We start from the raw sequence: 7,624 nt of genomic DNA, 5'->3' as shown, positions 1-7,624 counted from the left end.
TGAGACCACAGGTGCAGGATTAGGGAAGCTTCTCTTTTTCTGGGCCCCGGTCCATGCTAGCAGGGTTTCAGTCACTTGTCAATGGGTCATAGTACTGCACAACATTGAGGTATATGCTAAAACAAGCATTTGTTACACAACTCATTTCTGTGTTCCTTATTTAGTGATAAGAAAGGCAAGATGTAGGAACTTGCTGTTCACCTTATAAGCGCCATCTTGAAATGCCAGACTACTAGATCATTAAACATTTCACTCAATTAGTGATTTTGTGTGGGAATTATTTCTCACAAAATGTCTCGCAAGTGTGTTGCTAATGTGTCTGGATTAGTTGCTACCTCCTGCTCAGCCAGCTTAGTGTCATCAATGTAAAGAATGGTGTCACATCTGGTGTAAGGGAAAGGTGGTCAAGGTCCCTTAAGGACTCGTTCAGGATGTAAGCCTAGATAGTTGATATAAGCTTGAAATAGGAGGTGATACTAGATTGCTGACCTTTCCAGCCGAACCCAAACTCTTGTTTGTGATAATTACTGAAAGAGAAAAAAACACTCACCTAATTGATATTATATATCAGGTTCCCAGGGATGTCACAGTTACTAAAGCAACAAAAACACCTGTAGTACAGAAGCTGCAGTTGGAACAACAATTTAATTAAGCGATCTCAGCTCACTGCAACCTCTACCTCCCTGGTTCAAGCAATTCTACTGCCTCAACCTCCTGAGCTGCTAGGAATGTAGTTGTGCACCATCACACCTGGCTAATTGTTTGTATTTTTTAGTAGACACAGGGATTCACCATGTTGGCCAGGCTGGTCTTGAACTCCTGACCTCAAGTGATCCACCTGCCTCGGCTTCCCAAAATGCTAGGATTACAGGCGTGAGCCACCATGCCTGGCCCCCAAATCCATATATTTCTGCACAGGACAAATAGTTCAGTTGAAAGGGATGACTGAAGAATCACCACCCTGTGCCTTTCAAATGCTTGGTGTTACCAACAATTACTGCAGTCCCTCCAGAAAAGTAGTGTTGTTTTGGATTATGATTTTTATAATTAGGGCAGTTCTAGTGGCTTCTACTTGGCCTTCCTAACCATAGCATCCCTCACCCCACATGTCAGGAACCAAAGTGGGGATTCTGCCAGTCACCGTGTATGTCCCCAACTATGCATTCTGAAGCTGGGAGACAACCAGAGGGTGGATTCATGGACCAACTTAGTCCACTGTACGTTGGACCTTATGTAAAACCACATGAATTTCCTGATGAAAAACCACATGATTAATAGAAACAATTCTTATTAGAGTAGCATAGGGACATTTCAGGTATCCTGGAATTAGTACCAGTTCAGAGCCTTTATCAAGTAATCCCTGAGAATTCTGATTACTTTTCCACCATGCACTGCCACAGTAAGAATTGGGTGCAGATGTGTTGAGGAAGGTCGGGACAACGATTAACAGTTAGTTATTAGGCAGTGCAGCATGATCTTTCCTCAAGGGCAAGCCTGCAGTAATGTCTGACTAAAGAAGAGAGCCACCACAAACTCCTCACAGATTTCTGGGCTCCGCATACAAAGTAATTTCTTGCAGCCTTGGTGAAAGTCACATCCTCTGGACCTACCAGCGTGGCTGAGCAGTTTTTCCGTGATAAATTCACTGTAACATTCCAGTGTCCTTAAGCCTTTGGAGTATACCAAGGAAGTCCTTGAATTTCTCCTTAACTAATGATAGTCAACATTTGCTTCCGTATTTTAGTCAACCAACCAAGCAAACTGCTAGAGCCATCCATATACTCTCAAAGAAAAACACTGAATCCAGAGTCTTGGCTTAATGCCTGTATATCAATAAATTTGGTATGAATCAAATTTATTTTTCTTCTACCATCATACCCCACCCTCAAGAAACATTTTCACACAAAGTCCCTAGGTTTCTGCCTATTAGCATTGGAAAAAAACCATCAGTAGTTGTTATAGTAAATTCTACCCCTACTAATGGGTCCCACTATGTACCCTCTAGTTTGGGGCTGGTGGAAACTTGAGTCTTACAGGGTTTCAAATGAAGTAAAGGTGGTGGGTGCAGTTTCTCAGGAGGATCAACAGTGTCCTGCAAGGCCACTACCTCAGACCAGACTGTTGCAGGTTCTTCAGGCAGAGGAGAAATAAATTCCTCAGGCGGGAGTGAAGGTGTCTTTTTACTCTTTTACACCTTTTTTAGGTGTCTGAAAGACATATCTCACAGAATATAGAGCTTCAAGCTACCCAGCTTCATCAAAGTCTGCATATGTGTCACATTAAAATGTTCGGGATCCCATTCATTCCCAATCGGTGCTCTAACATGAACAGAAGAGACCTTGAGAGATTAGGAATTGCATTCGTGTTGTAATTCGGCCAACTGCAAGATTCAGCTTTGGATATGGTTTTCCCAAATATCAGGTCTGTGGCTACGGGAGATAATGGGTTCTTTCATGGATGCTTTCTAGTTCTTTATGTGGATCTTGGTATGGATAAGCCTTTAAGGACCTGAGGTCATAATTTTCTTTTCCTATGTTCTCCAGCACATTTGGAGGCAACCAGTCATCTCCATTATACTCCTCATTTTCACTACAATGTTATTTTTCTACTTTATTTAATTATCCACTTATTTATATTTTGAGAAAAGGTGTCTCTCTGTTGCCTAGACTGGAGTGCAGTGGCATGATCCTGGCTCATTGCAACCTCCGCTTCCTGAGCCCAAGCGACCTTCCCACCTCAGCCCCCGGAGTAGCTGGGACTACAGGCCTGCATCACCATAGTAGGCAATTTTTGCATTTTTAAAAATTTTATTTTATTTTACGTTCCAGGACACTTGTTTACAGAAATCACTTACTTGGTCACCCAGACTCTGGCATTCTTATAGGTGCTTGAGTACAAGTATCTAAAAGTGACGATTTGAGAAAATCCCCAGCCTCTTCTTGCTGTAGACTACCAGTGCACTTTTACCATTAGAAACAGGGTCACGAAGGCCTTTAAATCAAATTAGATAAAAGAGGGAATTCCAGAAACCCAGAACAATTTCAGATAATTTCTTCTTAAAATTCTTTTCTTCTGAAATCACACTTAATACCAAAATCTGTGTCAATCAAACTTCAACCAGGAAAGCAGAACCAGTAGGCAATAATATCTGTATGTACAGATTTATCATAACGAAAGGGCCTTCTGCATTGGTAGGAGCTCATTAAGCGGTCTCTGTAAGATTGCTCCCTCCTCATCTGGTGCTGGAGCAGGACAGACATGCAGAAGAAAAGATTACATGCAGATTGCATCCACAGATATGGGCTGGAAACCCCTAGGAAGACTTATTAAAATCCCTGTCCCTCCTTTTTCTCTGACCTTGGAAGAGAGGGGACTCTGCAGAACCTGAGCCCTTCAGAGCCAAACTAAATGCATAAGGTCCCTTTACTCCTGTCTCAGGTTAGATGTCTCTTCCTCAGAGAGGCCTCCCTTGACTACCAAGTTCAAAGTACCATCCACTCTTGTTCCATCTCTTCACCTGATTTCTGCTTTTGGTGAGCAACATGTTTTATAGTTGCCCTGGTTGTTTAGTGCATTTGCCCTCCACTGGAAATGTAAGATCCATGAAAACAGTTTAATTCACTGTTTTTTTCATACCTAGATTAGTGCCTGGCACTTAGAGGGTTTTAGTCAATATTGAATAAATGAATTAATTCTTTTACTGTTCTCAATAATCCTAGGGAATAGTTGCTGTTATCATCCTCTGTTTACAGAAGAGGATATGGAAACACAGAGAGGTTAAATAACTAGTGCCAGGTCATAGGCACATAAGTGCATACCTGTAGCAGCACCTCATTTCCAGCTCTGTCTTGAACCCAAAGCACTTTCCACTCATCCAATGCAGCCTCATCATACTCTCCAGCTTTAGGCTCCTCCTGACCCACAGCCTCCCATTGTGTTCTACTCATCACATGACCCTGACTCCAGAACTTTCTCTACTCACTTGTCGTCTCTTACAGGGTCTCTCAGGAGAAGGAGGGCTTAGCTCCCATCTTCTGCTTCTGCCTCTGCCTCAGCCTGTCAGCTCTGAGTACTCCTAGGAAGCTCCCTCCTGTCAGGGCCCAATTACCCTCACTCAGCTTATTGCTGGCCTTCCGGGCTAGTCTGCACTCTGTGTACCCCAGAACAGATCACTGAAAATCAGCAAATGACCCACCTTGAAGTTCGCTCTGCCCCTGAGCTGTAACAACTACTAGGTACTTGGCCATGACTGCTTCCTATATGCCGTACCAGCTGAGGGAGGACATCGCATGTGCAATGAAAACATGCTGGGCATTGCCTATGACTTCTTACATTTACGAGCACCTTCAATCCCCACACAAACCTTTTGAGTTAGGAGCTGTGGTTTCTGTCTAACTCCTGAGGAGACTGAGCCTCAAGAGATTAAGTCACTTGCCCGAGCTCAGACAACTGGCTGGTAGATGAACCCAGATTTAAACCCAGGTGTTCCTAACTCCACTGCCCATGCTCTAAGAACTCTATAGCAATGTGAGTCTACTACACAAAAGGGTGACTAGACTCCTTACTAAATTGAGATTTTCCAAACTAAAAAGTGCAAAGATTTTGCCTCGCCAAGTGGAGAGTTCTGATAAAAAACCCTTTCATCTTAAAGTGTGATGCGACTTTGTATCAGTTTCAAGAGACCACAATACGTGGCTAAGTGTCCCTTGGCAGATGCTTGATGTTCCTGCAACATGGACCTTGTCAAAACAGGATGTCCTTACTTTTCAAAACCTGTACCTAGAACAACAGTCTCTTTTCCAGGGGAGACACTCAGAGAATCAATTGACACTAGACAGTGGAGATTCTGCTTAAAGCTCACACAGAGCATCTTAAATCAGGCTGTCTTCCTTCCTCCAAAATGCATGTTCCCCTTTCCCCTGTGTGAGCTTCATGGCGGACATCTCTGTACTTTTTCAGTTTCTCCTGGGGATTAGTGGTCATCAGAGTCTGTCTCTCTGTAGTTGTCACGCAGTACTGATGAGCCCTGCTGGTATCATTCATCTTTGCCTTCATCATTAGCCCACAAATTTTCTGAGTGCCAACTATGCCCAGGCATGGTACAGGCACCTGGAATGTCTCATCTCTTTTACTCCTGCTGAGGAACCCATGGAGTAGAAATTGGTCACCCCACTTTTCTGGTAAGGAAGTTCAGGCCAAAGGAGATGAGGTGATGACGCAATCCCATTGTCAGTAAATGGTAAATCCAAATCTTGATGGTTGAAGACAACCAGACAGGGCCACCAGAGACAGCCGATGCTTTTAGGAGGCTTGGTGAGGGGGGATGACACTAACCTGTGTTCTAATCTCCCTGTCCTTGCTGCCATGCCAAACACAACCTGATGATTCTCAAAAGAGCTTTTGCTTTAAAGTAGGTCTCCTCTGAAGGTGGAAAAACATGGTTCCCACTAGGTTTTGCCCACAGATGTGTAGCAGGTTCACGAATATACTTGATGTTCTGCTTAAAGCTGACTTTCACAAGTGGGATATCCAATGTACGTAATGCATTAGTCTCAGAACTGGAATGAAAAATTTACTGAACAAGTTATTACAGATCATAAAATTATGTATACAGAGATCTTTGTATTTGAGAAAGTTCCAAGTGCTCTGCAAGTATTGTGAGGGAAATTAGTAAAAGTGATTCCCAAGGAAAGGTAAAAAGGGGAATATAGATATTTGCCTTTTCCCAATGTCTTCTATACACCCAGCAGTGAGCTGTACAAACCTTTGTTTGAAGCCACAAGCGTAGTGCCTGCATCAGAACTCAGCTTAGCCACTATGGGTTTTCTCTGAACTGGGAAGGAAGGACTTAGGATGGACAGGTGCCCATGGGACACCGAAATCTGTCATCTACAAGGCCAGAGTTTGCTAGCAGGTCCTAGGGCCTCAACATTGCATTTCCTAAGTGGACAGCTGAGAGCCCAACAAGCAGGCTTACTGGAGGAGTCCAATCCAGTTGGTGCCCCTTGGCCAATCTCTTTAAGAAAGAGAGAAGAGGCCGGGCGTGGTGGCTCATGCCAGTAATCCCAGCACTTTGGGAGGCCGAGGCGGGTGGATCATGAGGTCAGGAGATCGAGACCACCCTACCTAACACGGTGAAACCCTGTCTCTACTAAAAATACAAAAAATTAGCCGGGTGTGGTGGCGGACGCCTGTGGTCCCAGCTACTCGGGAGGCTGAGGCAGGAGAATGGCATGAAACCGGGAGGCGGAGCTTGCAGTGAGCCAAGATCACGCCACTGCACTCCAGCCTGGGCGACAGAGTGAGACTCCGTCTAAAAAAAAAAAAAAAAAAAGAGGGAAGAACAGGGGATAAAAAGAGCAGGTTTAGGCCTCCTATGGAATAATATTTGCAAGGTTATGTAAATTCCAGAATTTGGAAAAATACATGAAAGGCTTGGTAGACTCCAGATTTTACAAGGTCCAGAAGCGCTGTTCAAGAAACTGAGCAGAAGTGCAGTCCCACGAAGCTAGACAAAGTCTAGGGAAATGGCTTTAGGGAATGCTGTGAAACAGGCTGAGGGATCATCCCCTGCGCATCAGCTAGCAGTTTGTCAGCAAGAGAAATCCCAGGCTGTGGCTGCTGGAGGAACTGGAGGAATCATGGGCTTCTGCCTTGGCCAGCCCTACCTCCACAATGGGCAGGGTGGATATTGCGGATGGAGGCCAAAACAACAACAACAACACGAAAATCCAAACCATATTCTTAGACCTTTAATCCAAGGACTGACGATGCAGTCATAGAAGGGGCAGGTGAAAGAGCTTTGCATGGTGAGGCCCCTGCTTCATATTCCCAACCACACTTGGTGCCAGCTATCTGCCCCTCTCCCATCTCTCTCTGTGCTGAAGCCACTCCAGCCTCTTTACTGTTCCTCAAACATGACAGGCATGTGTCTTCTACTGGGCCTTTGTAGTTGCTCTTTCCTCTACCCAAATCAATGTTTCTCATTGTCTATTTTTCTTTATTTTATTTCTTTTTTTTTTTTAATTTTTTGTAGAGATGTGGTCTTGCTATGTTGCTTAGGCTGGTCTTGAACTCCTGGTCTCAAGCAGTCCACCTGCCTCGGCCTTCCAAAGTGCTGGGATTACAAGGCATGAGCCACTGTGCCTGGTCATCTTTTCTATCTCTCCTTGAATACCACTTCCTCGGAGCAACCGTTTTGTCATCCCATCTAAAGTAAGACCCTCAGTGATTTCAGCCCTTTGTTTTCATCATAGCACTACAACTTGCAGAGTACCTATTCATGTTGTGGTTCAGTGTCTCATTTGTGGGCAGGCATTGCTACCTGACTATGTACTATCCATTCCACTGACTTCCTCTCTATTGGAACCCTGATTTTGTAAAAAATATTTTCCATCTTGGACTCCTTTGCAGCAAGGGTGGTCCTCTGACCCAGTTGTTGACAGTGAGATGTCAGCTGAGACGGTGTGGGAAAATCTCTGCTTTCAGAGCCACCCCTACCTTCTTCCACTTCTCTCCTTTTTATATTCTGGGAAGTGTCACTCACGATGCCTGGATGTGGGGATCCCTAATCCCCTGCCCTTACTTAGTGCTGTGCGGAGTCACACTGGGGCCCAAGGCACAG

Source organism: Pongo abelii, chromosome X (assembly GCF_028885655.2).
Source record: "Pongo abelii isolate AG06213 chromosome X, NHGRI_mPonAbe1-v2.0_pri, whole genome shotgun sequence".
Taxonomy (NCBI): Eukaryota; Metazoa; Chordata; class Mammalia; order Primates; family Hominidae; genus Pongo; species Pongo abelii.
This window is presented reverse-complemented; position numbering follows the sequence as displayed.